Raw genomic sequence first — 15,220 nt, 5'->3', positions numbered from 1 at the left:
ATTATGGTAACCAGAAGAAAGAAACCATGTGGTCCAGCATGGACAAACATCAAGATTATTTGAGACTAGTTAATTTTGCAAATTAGCAAAGGAACTGAAAAAGGTGAACACTCTCAAATCTAAAAAACTTCTAAAACAAAATTAAACATTGGTGAACATCAACCACACATGTAAAACCACGAATCAACACTTGAAACCAGAACTATCAATTTGACAGTTTGTGGGAAACAAGTTATACATTCATGAAAAATATTTTCTAATTGTTAATGACTAAAAAGAAAACTCATGTGCTGATTTCAAATCATTTGAGAAAAAAGCTTCTTAGCTGAGATATATACACTAAATTAAGTAAAAATACCAACTTCGGAATGGGTTGAAAGGACATATTTGTATCATGAGTCAATACAAGGGGAGTTGAAGCTGGTAAAAGAAAAATAAAATGAAGACATTTCAGGATTTATCAGAAATTAAATAATAAAAATAGAACAAGCTAAAAGGCTGTAATATTAGATTAAATTGGATGGAAGTATATGTTTCTTTAAGAATGGGAAGATATTGAAAGGTAAAAAAAAAATAATATAGCAATCTGCAGAAATTTCCAAATAACATTATAGGATTATTCAACTTTAAATGTGTTTAACTTTCTAAGACCTTACTGTATATTTCTGCCTATTTGATTTTCTTAGAATATAAAGGTAGATAGAATAAAAATCTCTGCCTTCAGACATCTCACAGTCTAGTGGTAAACGCGGGCTACCTACCAGTTACAAAACAGGGTGAGTGCAAAGGTCAGGGTGGACTAGGGAGATTGAAGAAGATTTCTTTGGGGAAGTAATACCTGAATTGCATTTTGAATTATTAGTAGGAACTTGCCAGACAGAAGATCGCCAAGTTGGTGGAAAGACTCAGAAAACTTGTTCAGTTCTAAAGACCACATGGGGAAGAGCACAGCACAGCACGCATTGAAGAGAGTGGTAAGAGCATGGGTCTGATATATGTTGGGATAGGATTACTGCCCTCTATTCTAAAAAGTTTGATTCCATCCGGTAGAGCTGGGAAGCCTCCGAAGACTCAGCGGGAGAATGACGTGATTAGGTGTGTATTTTACAAAGATCACCTTCGCGATCTATTTGAAGGATAAATTCACAGGCAGAGAGACTAGGGACACCGAGAAATTAGGAGAGCCGAGTGATAGATGTTGAAGAACTATAAACCAAAGCGGTGTTAAAAGACTGACAAGGCAGGAACAGGTATGAGGACCAGTGGTTCTCCAGGGTGACACTGCCCCTAGTGGGCATTTTGGATATTTGTTGGAAGCATTTTCTGGATGTTATAGTCAACGGGGAGAACTACTGGCATTTAGCCTGCAGAGGCCAGGGATGTTAGACATCCTGCAATTAAAGGGACAGTATCATACAATGAAAAATAATCCTGCTTCCCACATGACTTTCAGGTATCCATCTAGGCATTCTTGCAGGTGAAAACCTAAACAACCATCCTATATTTAAACTGCAAATACTTATAGGATGGTTTTAATATACGCTGAATTTTTCAGGAAGGCAGCTACTGTGTTCATCAAAGGAAAAATATACATTGTTTTATTTCGGACACGACCAAAATTGTATCTCTGACAGCTGTGTTGGTCATGGTATTTAAATCACTAATACAAATCAACCATATCCGTGTGCATTTGCATTTATTGCATTTACAGTAATTCTTATTTCAAAATATCTAATGTAAAGACAAACTGTTTTCACTATTAATTTGAATCTTAGTCTACTTTCTCAAGTCCTAGCCTGTTTATAAGTGTGTGTGTGTGAGTCACTCAAACGTGTCTGACTGCATCCCCATGCACTGTAGCCAGCCATGCTCCTGGGATTCTCCAGGCAAGGATACTGGAGTGGGTTGCCATTCCCTTCTCCAGGGGATCTTCCTGACCCAGGTCTCCTACGTTGCAGGCAGATTCTTTACCAATATGCCACCTGGGGTGCAATTAACGCTTCATTAGGTCTTCTAGTATAGACATTTGGAGAAGGCAATGGCACCCCACTCCAGTCCTCTTGCCTGGAAAATCCCATGGACAGAGGAGCCTGGTAGGCTGCAGTCCATGGGGTCGCTAAGAGTCGGACACAACTGAGCAACTTCCCTTTCACTTTTCACTTTCTTGCATTGGAGAAGGAAATGGCAACCCACTCCAGTGTTCTTGCCTGGAGAACCCCAGGGACAGAGGAGTCTGGTGGGCTGCCATCTGTGGGTCGCACAGAGTTGGACACAACTGATGCAGCTTAGCAGCAGCAGCAGTATAGTTATTTGTATATTATACTACCTGTTATTTATTATTTAATTATGCTCATTTCTCTTTTATATTATAGTTAGTATAATATGTATTTTTAAAATTTACATGAAGGTATGCTTTATATAAAGGCTTTATAAAATGTTTGTTTTTAAAAAGGTTGCAAATAGCCCATATAAATACTTGAGGTAGAATCTATAAATCCTGTTGATTTATTCAGCATGGAGGGGAGAATACAGGCATTTATAATTCTAAAACATGTGACATAACAGATAACTCCTATATTTTAAATGATGTCTAAGAGAAATCCTGATAATTCTAGATGGAAGAGTCAAATTTACTGTAAGGAAGCTGAAAAATACCTAGAGGAAAGGATAGAACAGTGAACCTATTCATTTGAAGAAGACCTAGCTTATTTGTTTGTAATTATTGTCTTTTCAAAAGAAATTGTAATAAAAATTTAATTCAGTAGTGTTACCTAATACTCTTTTTCCAATGTAAATTAATTCAACTTTGAAGTTGACATTGAAGATTTTCCATTTCTCTAGTCCTTGCCCAAACTGGGTTCTAAACCAAAACTGGAATTCAGCCCAGCAATGGGAGCAGTTGCATTTGTAGCTATCATCCAAATTTAATTAATTTCAATTAAATTTGATACAGTTCAATAAATGTTTACTAATGTACCTTTTTGTATGGAATTCACTTTGTCTTCCAAATAGAGCCATCTCCAAAGCCAGAAATTTTTCTTAAAAATTTTCTAATTCTGGCACATTGATAGGCAGTCTAGTGCATGTCCATGGCAGAGGTTCAGCAGATAGACCTGGGCCAAAGCTTAGATATATGACCCAGGTGTCTTTAATCTATTCTCCAAGTCATATCCGGTGAGCTAAAGGACGTAGGTCAATAAGTCGCCTGTAGCACTGCTTGAAATATTTAAAGCCAAGAAGTGAATATTTATCAGATTTGGTTTAGCTCCCCCATACAAAAATCCAGAAGAGAAGACTGAAAATATTGTGTATTTTGGAATAGAAATTTATCACATTACCTTGGCAGTGAAAAAAAATGTTTAACTAGGGAAACAAAATCAAGCCAGCATCAAATCTTACGGCCTGAACAATGAGTGGATGTTATGTGTCTTCTGTAGTTAATAACAAATATTTTAATTCATTTAAAATGTTAGAATAAAGGAGTTGGGTACAAAGTGCATGTCAAAGGATACCTATTTTGAACTTGAACAAAAGCCTGCAGGAGAAATGTGTGACATAAAGAGACACTTGAACCCACAAAGTAGTGGTGTGATGACATTTGAAAAGGGGTAATGTTCAAAATAGTTTACAACTAGTCACTGACCACTAAGTGTTTAATAATCAGACTGGATGCCACCTATCAACTCATTGACCACTAAGTGTTTAATAATCAGACTGGATGCCACCTATCAACAAACAATAGGGCTTTGCTGGTGCAAGCTGCCGGAATACAAGCAGTTAAGTGCAAAGGTTTCTGATTCTCTTCGCACTCTCCACTGTACAGGTAATCACTAAAATTGTTCCGTAACTTCTAAGCTTTACCATAAGGAATTGGAAATCTTTAAGAAAATAACGAGTAGGGTGAATAAATTGAGTTTATTCATTATGTGATAGATAAGTAATTTTGAAGGGTATAAGTGCTTCTAGGCCCTGTCCCAAGAACTGGGGATGAAATGGTGAATTAAACAGACAGAAGCCCTGTTTTCATGGAAATTATTGTTTCCGTCAGTTTATTAAATCAGCTCAAGTGAGAGAAATCTAGTTTCCTCCCTGGAGAAGGAAATGGCAACCCACTCCAGTAATCTTACCTGGAAAATCTCATGGATGGAGGAGCCTGGCAGGCTACAGCCCATGGGGTCGCAAAGAGTTGGACACGAATGAGCGACTTCACTTTCACTTTTAAAAATTGAATCAAAATATTTTGTTATTAAATATAGAAAACACATTAAAAACTGAGAATTGTATAACAAAAGTTTGTCAACTACTCAGCTTGACAAATCCTATCATTTGGTTTTTTCTCCAGCTTTCTTTTGTAGATAATTAAAATGACAAATTGGTAAGTTTTGACATATGCAAACATTCTTGAAACCATCATTCAAGAAAATTAATGAATTCATCACCCTCAAAAGTTTTCTCATGACTTTTTGTAATCTATCTACATGTCACCCCCACCCCAAGCCATGCCCAGGCAACCACTGATTTGATTTCTGTCACTATAGACTACTTCGAATTTTCTAGAATTTTATATAAATGGAATCGTATAGTATGTGCTCTTTTTTCATCTGCCTTTTTTTCACCCAGCATAATTAATTTATGATTTATGCATGTTATGAGTATCAGAAATTCATATTCATTTCTTTACTAAGTAGTATTCTGTGATATGGATATAGGAAAATTTACTTATCCCTTTACCTACTGATGGACATTTGGACTTTTTCCAGTTTGGGGCTATCACATATGAAGCTGTGATAAACATTCGCATTTGAGTCTGTGGGCATATACGTTCATTTCTCTTGGGCAAATATCAAGAGGTGGGATTAGGTCATATGGTAGATTCATTTTTAACTTTATCAGGAATGCCAAACTGAGTTTCTAAAGTGATTATACCATTTTACATTACTTCCCATTAGTGAAAAAGTGTTTGCTCTACGTTAGTGAAGAAGAGTTCCAGTTGCTCCATGTACTTCCAATACTTAATATCATTAGATTTTTAAATCTTAGATATACTAAATTGTGTGTAGTGGTATCTAATTTTGCTTTTAATTTTTCAGTGATGTTGAGCACCTTTTAATGTGTGTATTTGTTATCTGTATTTTCTTTTTTCATGAAGCATCTGATCAATTGATTTGTCCATTTTTTTAATTGAGTCATTTGTCTTACAGCTGAGTTTTAAGAGTCCTTTATATATGTATTCTAGCTACAAGGAAATAATAATAGAGTTCTACTCCTAGATAAACATAGTTGACACTCCTAATGTAAGGAAATAATAAAGATTCTGCAGTTATTGAAGCAAAATTGGCCCTTGTCAAGAGAATAAAAAGTTAACTGATTTTAGGTGTTTTTCTGCTCTATTAGATAATAGAAGAATTTGGAGCTCTATGAATAGACTGAGTTTTTTAAAAAATAATTTCTTTTTTTGAATATATAATGCATTTAAGCTGTTGAAAATTCAAAAGTGGAAGAAAGTTTATAAAAGGAAAACCTCCTTTCACTCCTGTCTTTGACTTTCCATTCACCTTCTCCACAGACAACCAGCTTTTATCCGGTTTCTGTATGTATCTTGCCAGGTAGATCTTATGCAAGTGTATGCAAATTCCACTTCACAAATTTCCATTCACAAAATGAACACTGCACATTGTTCTGAACCACATTTAACTGAACCATGAGACTCGGAGATTCTACATTATTTGGGTATTAAAGACTTCTTTGATGGGCAGACAGTATTCACTGGACAGTGTAATTAGCTGCCTCACTTGCTGTCTAATAAACCACTGAAACTCACTGAATTAAAAAAAAAAACACTGAATAAATCACTGAAAATTCAGTGGCTTAAAACAATTCTTTATAAGCAAAGCTTATGCATCTGTATGTTGGCTGAGGATTAGATGGTTTGGCTTGGACTTGGTTGGCAAACTTGGCTAAGCTGGGCTGGCTCTCACTTCTGCAAATTGATTGGTGGGTTGTATTTTAGGTTGGGCTTGACTGAACTACCTTATCTGAAGACAGTTCTGTTCCAAATGGCTGTTACGTTCTTCCAAGACCAGTGGAATAGCAGCCGAGGCAATAGAAGCACAGGAGGGAGCAAGCCTAATCCATGCCTTTCAAGATACTGCGTCCATCACATCTGTCACCGTGCTGTCAGCCAAGGCACATCACATGCTGAAGCTGATGTACCACAGTTTATTTCAACAACCTCCCATTAAGAGATTATTAGCTTTTCGCTGTTACAAGCAATGCATGGATGACTAAATACACGTCATCTTTCGTATATACCAGTATCTCTTTGAATAAATGCTGAGACGTGAACTTCAAAATTAAAAGATGAGCTTTTGTAATTTTGATAGGTGTTGGGAAGCACTGTTTAGAGGTTATTGTAACTGTATATTCCCATCAACAGTATTGGGGGTATGTTATCATTTTTTATATTTACCAATCTTGCACATGAAAATGTTACTTTTGCATAGCTCTAACTTGTATTTTTTAATTGTAAGTGAGGTTGACAATCTTTGCATATGTTTAAAAACAATTTATATTTTCTCCTGTTCATATCTTTTGCCCATTTAGTTCCAATGGGTTTTTTAATTTTTTTCAATTGATCACTATATCTTAAAGAAACTAATACTTAACCTATTAAATTAGGGCACTCACACCCCCAAAAAAAGCTCCTATAATTAAAAACAACAAGCAGAACCATAGTCTAACCGGTTCACCAGGGAGTCAGTGAAAGAGAGAGCTAAGAAAAGCCCTCTTTGTCAAAACAAATCTTAGAGATGTTTTTAAATGAGATAGTGTTAATTTAATGTCTTACCTCGGGCTGCCAGTGACATAAAGCCATATTGAAATGCCATAAACTGAGTGACTTAAACATTTTTTCTCACAATTCTAGAGCCTTCTGCTGCTACTGCTAAATCGCTTCAGTCGTGTCCGACTCTGTGCGACCCCATAGACGGCAGCCCACCAGGCTCTGCCATCCCTGGGATTCTCCAGGCAAGAACACTGGAGTGGGTTGCCATTTCCTTCTCCAACGCATGAAAGTGAAATTGAAAGTTCTAGAGCCTAGAAAAGTCCAAAATCTAGGTATTGGCAGGGTGGGTTACAGTCTGAGGCCTCTTACCTTGGCTTGTAGGCAGCCATCACCTTGCCTCGTGCTCATACAACCTCTGTGTGTATGGCCAAGAAAGGAAGCTCTGGTGTTTCTTCTTCTTCTGGTAAGAATTCTAACCTCATGGGAGCCTCCCATTAATGACTTCATCTAAACCTAATTACCTCCAGGGGCCTCGCCTTCTAACATAAGCACATTGGGTGCTAACATATGAGTTAGGAAGTGGGTGGATGGAGCCACACAATATTCAATCTTTTATTTCAAACTTAACTTTTTCAATAAAATAATTCATTCTAGTTATAAGATGGTGTAAATGAATATGTCTTCATATTTCTTTTCTTAACTAATTTAAAGTACAATTGTATATTTTGCTTGTAATTGTACTGTTGGACCAGAACATATAGAAATGTAATATATTTGACAATAACAACATCAAGAAGATAGATGAGAGCAAAGCTGTGTTGTACTAAGGAAAGGAACCCAGATGGTAGCTTGAATCCTTAGAACATACATAGGGAACCAAAATCAGTAAATAGAAAGGTTACTCTAACAAACTCTAATAAACTTGTTCCCATCTTTTCTCAGCCTGTTTAATACACATAAAATTATATAAGATAGTACTATTGGTGGATTAATAGCATATATACATGTGACATGTATAATAATGATAGTGAGAAAGGGGAAAGAGAGAATAACACTTCATGGAAGTAATGTTTCTATATCACACTGTAGTTAAGAATGTTTAAATCTGAAATAGATTCTGATAATATGTACATACTAACCCCTAGAGCAATCACTAACAAAATAAGTTTTAAAATAGTGAAAAAGTAATCATAGTAATTAACGTACCACTCTAGAAAATACTCACTTAATTCAAAATAGAGCAGTAGGAGAGACAGAGACAAAAAGACATCAGTTCCGTTCAGCTCAGCCGCTCAGTCGTGTCCGACTCTTTGCGACCCCATGGACTGCAGCACGCCAGGCCTCCCTGTCCATCACCAGCTCCCACAGTTTACTCAAACTCATGTCTACGGAGTCAGTGATGCCATCCAACCATCTCATCCTCTGTTGTCCCCTTCTCCTCTCGCCTTCAATCTTTCCCAGCATCAGGGTCTTTTCAAATGAGTCAGTTCTTCGCATCAGGTAGCCAATGTATTGGAGTTTCAGCTTCAACATCAGTCCTTCCAATGAATATTCGGGAATAATTTCCTTTAGGATGGACTGGTTGGATCTCCTTGCAGTCCGAGGGACTCTCAAGAGTCTTCTCCAACACCACTGTTCAAAAGCATCAGTTCTTCAGTGGTCAGCTTTCTTTATAGTCCAACTCTCACATCCATACATGACCACTGGAAAAACCAGAGCCTTGACTAGACGGACCTTAGTCATTACATTAGACAGTAGAAAATAAAAATTTAAATGACAGACATAAATCCAGCTATATCAATATAAATGCAAATGGCTAAATAGTCCAATCAATAGGCAGAAATTGTCAAATTGGATAGGAAACATGATTCAACTATTTACTCTCTACAGAAAAAGCTTCTTAGGTTCAAAGATACAAATAGATTGAAAGTAAAAGAATGGAAAAAGATAAAATCATGTAAATAGCAACCAAAGAAAGCGAGAATGACCACAACAATATCAAATATAATAGACTTTAAAATGAAAAGAAAATGGTACTAGAGATACAGTGGGCAATTTATAATGAAAGAGTCAAACTATCAGAATGTTATCATAACTATAGACCTATATGCCTGCAACATCAGAGCTCAGAAATACATGAAATAAAAACAAACATAAATGTAAGGAAAAATAGACAATTTGGCAAAAACAGTTCACGAGTTCACTGCTTTCCCCCATAATGGGTAGAACATCAAAGTAGACTATCAACAAAGTAAATGGAAATCTTGAACATTATATGCAAAACAGTCTGCTGGACATCTATAGAAAATTCCACCCAACAACATCAGAAAACACATTTGTCTGAGTATATGCTCAGGATAGACTATGCTAGGCTATAAAAAATCCTCAACAAATTTAAAGGGATTAAAATTATAGAAAGTATATCACAGTGGAAATTAGAAATTAGAAACAAAAAGAAATTTGGGATATTCACAAATAAGGAGGAATTTAACCAGTACACTACTAAATAACCAATGGGTCAAAGAGGAAGTCAAAAGAAAAATTAGAAAATATTTTAGGATGAATGAGTGAAAATGAAAATATACTAAAATGTACGAGATGTAATTTAAGCCATTCTCATATGCATGCGTGTTAGTCACTCAGTTCTGTCAAACTCTTTGTGACCCCATGGACTATAGCCCACCAGAGTCCCCTGTCTGTGGAATTCTCCAGGCAAGAATACTGGACTGGGTTGCCATTCCCTTCTCCAGGTATCTTCCCAACCCAGGGGTTGAACCCACGTCTGCATTGCAGGTGGATTCTTTACCACCTGAGCTACCAGGGAAGCTAAGAAATTCTTAGGGAGAAATTTATAGTTGTAAACACCTACTTGTGATCACATTACTTTATGGTAGATAGATGGAGAAACAATGGAAACAGTGACAGATTTTATTTTCTTGGGCTCCAAAATTACTGTAGATGGTAACTGCAGCCATGAAATTAAAAGACACTTGCTCCTTGGAAGAAAAGCTATGACAAACCTAGGCAGCATATTAAGAAACAGAGACATCACTTTACCAACAAAGGTCTGTATATTCAAAGCTATGGTTTTTCCAGTAGTCATGTATGGATGTGAGAGTTGGACCATAAAGAAGGCTGAGCACCGAAGAACTGATGCTTTTGAACTATGGTGCTGGAGAAGACTCTTGAGAGTCCCTTATACTGCAAGGAGATCCAACCAGTCAATCCTGAAGGAAATCAACCTTGCATAGTCATTGGAAGGACTGTTGGTGAAGCTGAAGTTCCAATACGTTGGCCACCTGATATAAAGAGCAGATTCACTGGAAAAGAGCCTAATGCTGGGAAAGATTGAGGGGAGGAGGAGAAGGGGACAACAAAGGATGAGATGGTTGGGTGGCATCACTGACTTGACGGACATGAGTTTGATCAAACTCCAGGAGATACCGAAGGACAGGGAAGCCTGGCGTGCTGCAGTTCGTGGGTTCACAAAGAGTCAGATACAACTTAGCAACTGAACAACAACAAATACCTGCATGAGGGGGAAAAAAGAAACAATCTCAAACAATGATTAAACATTTCACTTAAGATACGGGGAGGACTTCTGCAGTGGCCCAGTGGCTAAGACATCGTGCTCCCAGTACAGGGAGCCTCAGTTTGATCCCTAATCAGGGAACTAGCTCCCACGTGCCGCAACTAAGACCCGGCACAGCCGACTGAATGAAAATAAATATATATTTTTTAAAGAGACTGGAAAAGGAGGATCAAATTAAATCCAAAGCAAGGATAAGGGAGAAATAATAATTATTAGAACTGAAATAAATGAAATGGATAAAATAATAAAATCAATAAAAGCTAAAGTTAGTTCTTCAAGGTCAACAAAATTGATAAAACTTTAAAAAGACTCCAATTACTAAAATCAGAAATGAAAGCACACTATCACCAAACTTACAAAAGTAAAAAGAATTATGAAAGAATGCTATGAATAAGAGCGTACCAATAAAAGAGGTAATTTGGATGAATGGAAAATTTTCTAGAAAGACGTTACTAAAACTGCCTCAAAAAGAAGTAGAAAATCGGAATAGACTTCTAACATGTAAAGAGACTTCGTTAATAATCAAAAAACTTCACAAGGGAAAGCCAATGACCAGGCAACATCACAGGTAATTTATACCAAACACTTAAATAAGAGTTCTAATTTTTGATAAATTTTTCCAAATATAGAAAAGGTAACATTTCTTTTTAGTGAAGTGTTGTTGATTTGCAATGTTGTGTTAAGTGCACAGTAAAGTGATTCAGTTATATATATGTACACATACAAACACACACACATACTGGTTTTCAGATTCTTTTCCATTATAGATTATAAGATATTGAATATAGTTCCCTGTGCTATATCGTAGGTCCTTGTTGGTTGTTTACCTCATATATAGTAGTATGTATTGTTAACCCCATATTCTTCATTTATCTTCCCTCTGCACCTTTCCCCTTTGGTAAGCATAAGTTTGTTTTCTATAACTGTTAGTCTGTTTCTATTTTGAAAATAAGTTCATTTGTATCATTGGTTTTGATTCCACATATAAGTGGTATCATATGATACCTGTCTTTTCCTGTGTGACTTTACCTGGTATGGCAATCTCTAGGTCCATCCATGTTGTGGCAGATAGCATCATTTCATTCTTTTTTGTGGCTGAGTAATATTCTGTTGTGTATACACCACATCATCCTTATCCATTTATCTGCTGATGGACACAGGTTGCTTCCACGTCTTGGCTATTGCAAATAGTGCTGCATTGAACATTGGGGTGCTTGTGTCTTTTCAAAGAAGAGTTTTCTTTAGATATATGCCCAAGATTGAGATTGCAAGATCATATGATTACGGACTATATTTTTAAGGAACCTCCATACTATTCTCCAAAGTGGCTGCATCAAGTCATGTTCCCACCAACCGTGCAGGAGGAAACCCTCATACATTGTTAGGTGGGAATGAGAATTGGTGCAGCCATTATGGAAAACAATATGGAAGTCCTTCAAAAAAATTTTTAAATTAAAAAATTTTTTAAACTTAAAAAACAAAATGATCCCACTACTCTGCTTTTTCATATATAGTTGAAGAAAATGAAATCAGTATCTCAAAGAGATTTCTACACTCCCATGATCATCACAGCATTATTCACAAGTAGCCAAGATGTGAACAGTCTAACTGTTCATCAGCATATAAATAAATAGAATGTGGTATATGTACACAAGGGACTATTATTTGCCACAAAATAAAAGGAAATTCTGCCATTTGTGACAACATAGATACACCTGGGAGGGCATATGCTGAGTGAAATAAGCGAGACAGAAAAAGACAAATACTACATGGTGTTGCTTATATAGGGAATAAAAAAGTTTGTATTTCATAGACCCAGAGAGTAGAATATTGGTTTCTAGGGTCTGAGAGTGATGGAAATGAGATGTTATTCAAAGGGTACAAACATACTGTTATAAGATGAATACATTATGAGGATCCCAGCATGGTGAGTATGTGAATAGATCTTATAGACCACACACAAAAAAGTAATTATGTGAGTTGATGGATGTGTTAATTAACTTGATTGTGGTAATGATTTCATGACATATGTATATAATCATCACATTGTATACTTTAAATATATATAATTTTATACCTCAATTATATCTCAATAAAAATGAAATCTACAAAATGCTGAAATATCTTAAGGAGATCCAAATAAGAGGATAGAAATCCCTTGCTCATAAAACTTAATAGTAAGATGACAGTATGCTACAGATTGATCTGCACATTCAAAACAGTCCCTATTAAATTCTCACTTGAGCTTTTTACAAATCATTGACAAGTTGATCCTAAAAGCATTTTACAAAATGCAAGAGACCCAGAATAGCCAAAATGACCTTGAGAAAGAACAAAGTTGGGGGACTCACGCACCTGACAACTTCAACTAGTATCATACGACTGCATTAATCAAGAGAGTGTGGTGTTGCAGACACAGAAGACAGACCTGTAGTTGCCAAGGAGAGTGGGGAAGGGACAGTGGGAGTTTGGGATTAGCAAATACAATCTACAGAACGGATGAACAACAAGGGTCCTGCTGTATAGCACAGGGAACCATATTCAATATCCTGTGATAAACCATAACGGAAAAGGATATTAGAAAGAATGTGTGTGTGCATCCGAATCACTTTGCTGTTCAGCAGAAATTAACACAACATTGTAAATCAACTATACTCCGATAAAAAGAAAAAGAGAGAGTGGTGATTTCATGAGGATAGATTTATAGATCAGTAAAATAGAACTGAGAGTCTGTATATAAACCCTCACCTTTAAGTTTCGTTGGTTTTTGACAAGGGTGCCAAGATCATTCAAAGGGAAGGAATTGTCTTTCAACAGATGGTACTGGTACAACTAGATATCCGCATGCAGATGAATTGAAGTTGGTTTCCCTCTTTACCTATATACAAAAAAATTTAACTCCAAATAGATCACAGAAGTAAATATAAGAGGTTAAACTAAAAAACTCTTAGAAAAAAAATAGGAATAAATCGTTGTATCGTTGGGTTAGGAGAAGTCTTTTAGATATGACACCAAAAGCACCAACAATATTAATAACAAAATCTATCAATCAAATTTCATCAAAACTAAAAACTTTTATGATTCAAAGAACACTACCAAGAAATGAGACAATAACTCCCAGAATGGAAGAAAATGTATATAAATCATATATCTGATAACAGATTTATATCTGGAATATGCAAGGAACTCTTACAACTCAGCAACAAAAATACAAACCTGCTTTTTAAATGGCCAAAATATCTGAATTGACATTCCTCCAAAGAAGATATACAGATAGCCAATAAGTCCTTGAGAAGAGGCTCAATATCATTAGCTATTAGGAAAATGCAAAATAAAACCACAGTGAGATAATGCTTCCAGCCCACTAGGATGACTATAATCAGAAAGACAAGTAATGACAAGCGTTGGTGAGGATTTAGAGAAACTGGAGTCTGTGGGCACTGCTGGTGGGAACGTTAAATGATGCAGCTGCTGTGGAAAACAGTTTGGCAGCTCCTCAAAATGTTAAGTAAAAGGTTATCACGTGACTCAGCAATTGCACCCTTAGGTAAATATCCAAGAGAAAGGAATACGTATGTCCCCATGAAAATTCATAAATGACTGTTCATAGCAGCGTTAGGCGTACTAGCCAAAAAGTGTTTTCACACTTTGAACAGTGTTTGGACATTGTTCCCAAATCTTTAACAACTGGTAAATTATAAAAAAAAAATATTGTAGGAGTGTGAAAAGTAAAAGTCATATTTCTTTATAATAATGTCAATATTTTCATGGTACATTATTTGACAATAAAAATGTCAATAAATGATATATTATTTGACAATAAAAATGAAATACTAATATATGCTATAACATGAGTGAATCATAAATATCATGCTATATAAAAAAGGCAGTCAAAAGGGGTCACACATTGTATGATTCCAGTTTTATGAAATATCGAGTGTAGGCAAGTGTATAGAGACAAGTAGAGTGGTTGGCCAAGGCTGGAACTGGTAGTGGGGGAAATAGGGAGTGTCTGCTAATGCATACGGATTCCTTTGGGGAAGTGATGGAAATGTTCCAAAATTGATTTGATTTTGGTGATGGCTTCATAACTCTGTGTGTATCCACAAAAATTAATTTAGTATTTAAATAGATTATTTAGTATGTAAATTATATCTCAAAACTGTTAATAGCAAAATTTTTTAATTAAAAAGAAACACCATTGGGCAAGTAAGTTTCAGACATAATAATGACCATAAGTAAGAGAGTCCTGGGAGAAATCTGTGGAAGTGTTAAACTTCCAGTCTCACAGATTAAAGAACCTGATGTGAATCCGTTTCATATAGAGAGTAGAAATACATGTACCAAACCCAGTACTTCCAGTCTGTCTGTTTTCTAACTCGCCCTTCACACTATCACAGGTGAGGTCTTTCTAAAGGCAAAATTCTGAGCAGTTCATTCCCTGCTCAATGCCCTAATGGTAGCTCCTTACCTCCAGAGTAAGATAATGGACCTTTAGTATAATAAGCCGCTCACACCACTTGCCTGAAACTACTCCTTGTATTCCATTCTCCTGCAATACCGTTCAGTTTATGGTTCCCTAAACCTGTCATATTTTTTTTCTTTCTATTTTCTGAGCATTCAACACTCTGCTCAGAGGACTTTCCACACACACATTTTCTACACCTGCCTGGTAAACTCAGATTTATTCTCTCATACTTGGCTTAACATCAGCTTCTTGACATATGTTGGCCTCAAATAGCATGTACTGACCCCTCCTCTGCAACACCCATGCAAATTATGCCTCCTCATGTATGATAATTATTTGTTTACATGGTTGAATTTTACATCAGACTATAGTCCTT

At 36.2% G+C, this 15,220-nt stretch overlaps 1 long non-coding RNA gene across 3 annotated transcripts in view; it reads left to right on the top strand.

The window, feature by feature from the left end:
* The window catches only part of LOC138445214 (uncharacterized), an 86,869-nt gene that overhangs the window by 48,888 nt on the left and 22,761 nt on the right, over positions 1 to 15,220 (top strand). Inside the window, exon 3 of one of the 3 annotated variants that reach the window (XR_011258757.1) lies at positions 863 to 974. The exons of the other annotated variants lie outside the window; for them this stretch is intronic. This is a non-coding gene — a long non-coding RNA (uncharacterized lncRNA). The remainder of the gene's footprint in view (positions 1 to 862; positions 975 to 15,220) is intronic. 3 annotated transcript variants of the gene reach the window in all.

This window comes from Ovis canadensis, chromosome 8 (assembly GCF_042477335.2).
Source record: "Ovis canadensis isolate MfBH-ARS-UI-01 breed Bighorn chromosome 8, ARS-UI_OviCan_v2, whole genome shotgun sequence".
NCBI classification, from domain to species: domain Eukaryota; kingdom Metazoa; phylum Chordata; class Mammalia; order Artiodactyla; family Bovidae; genus Ovis; species Ovis canadensis.
This window is presented reverse-complemented; position numbering and strand designations above follow the sequence as displayed.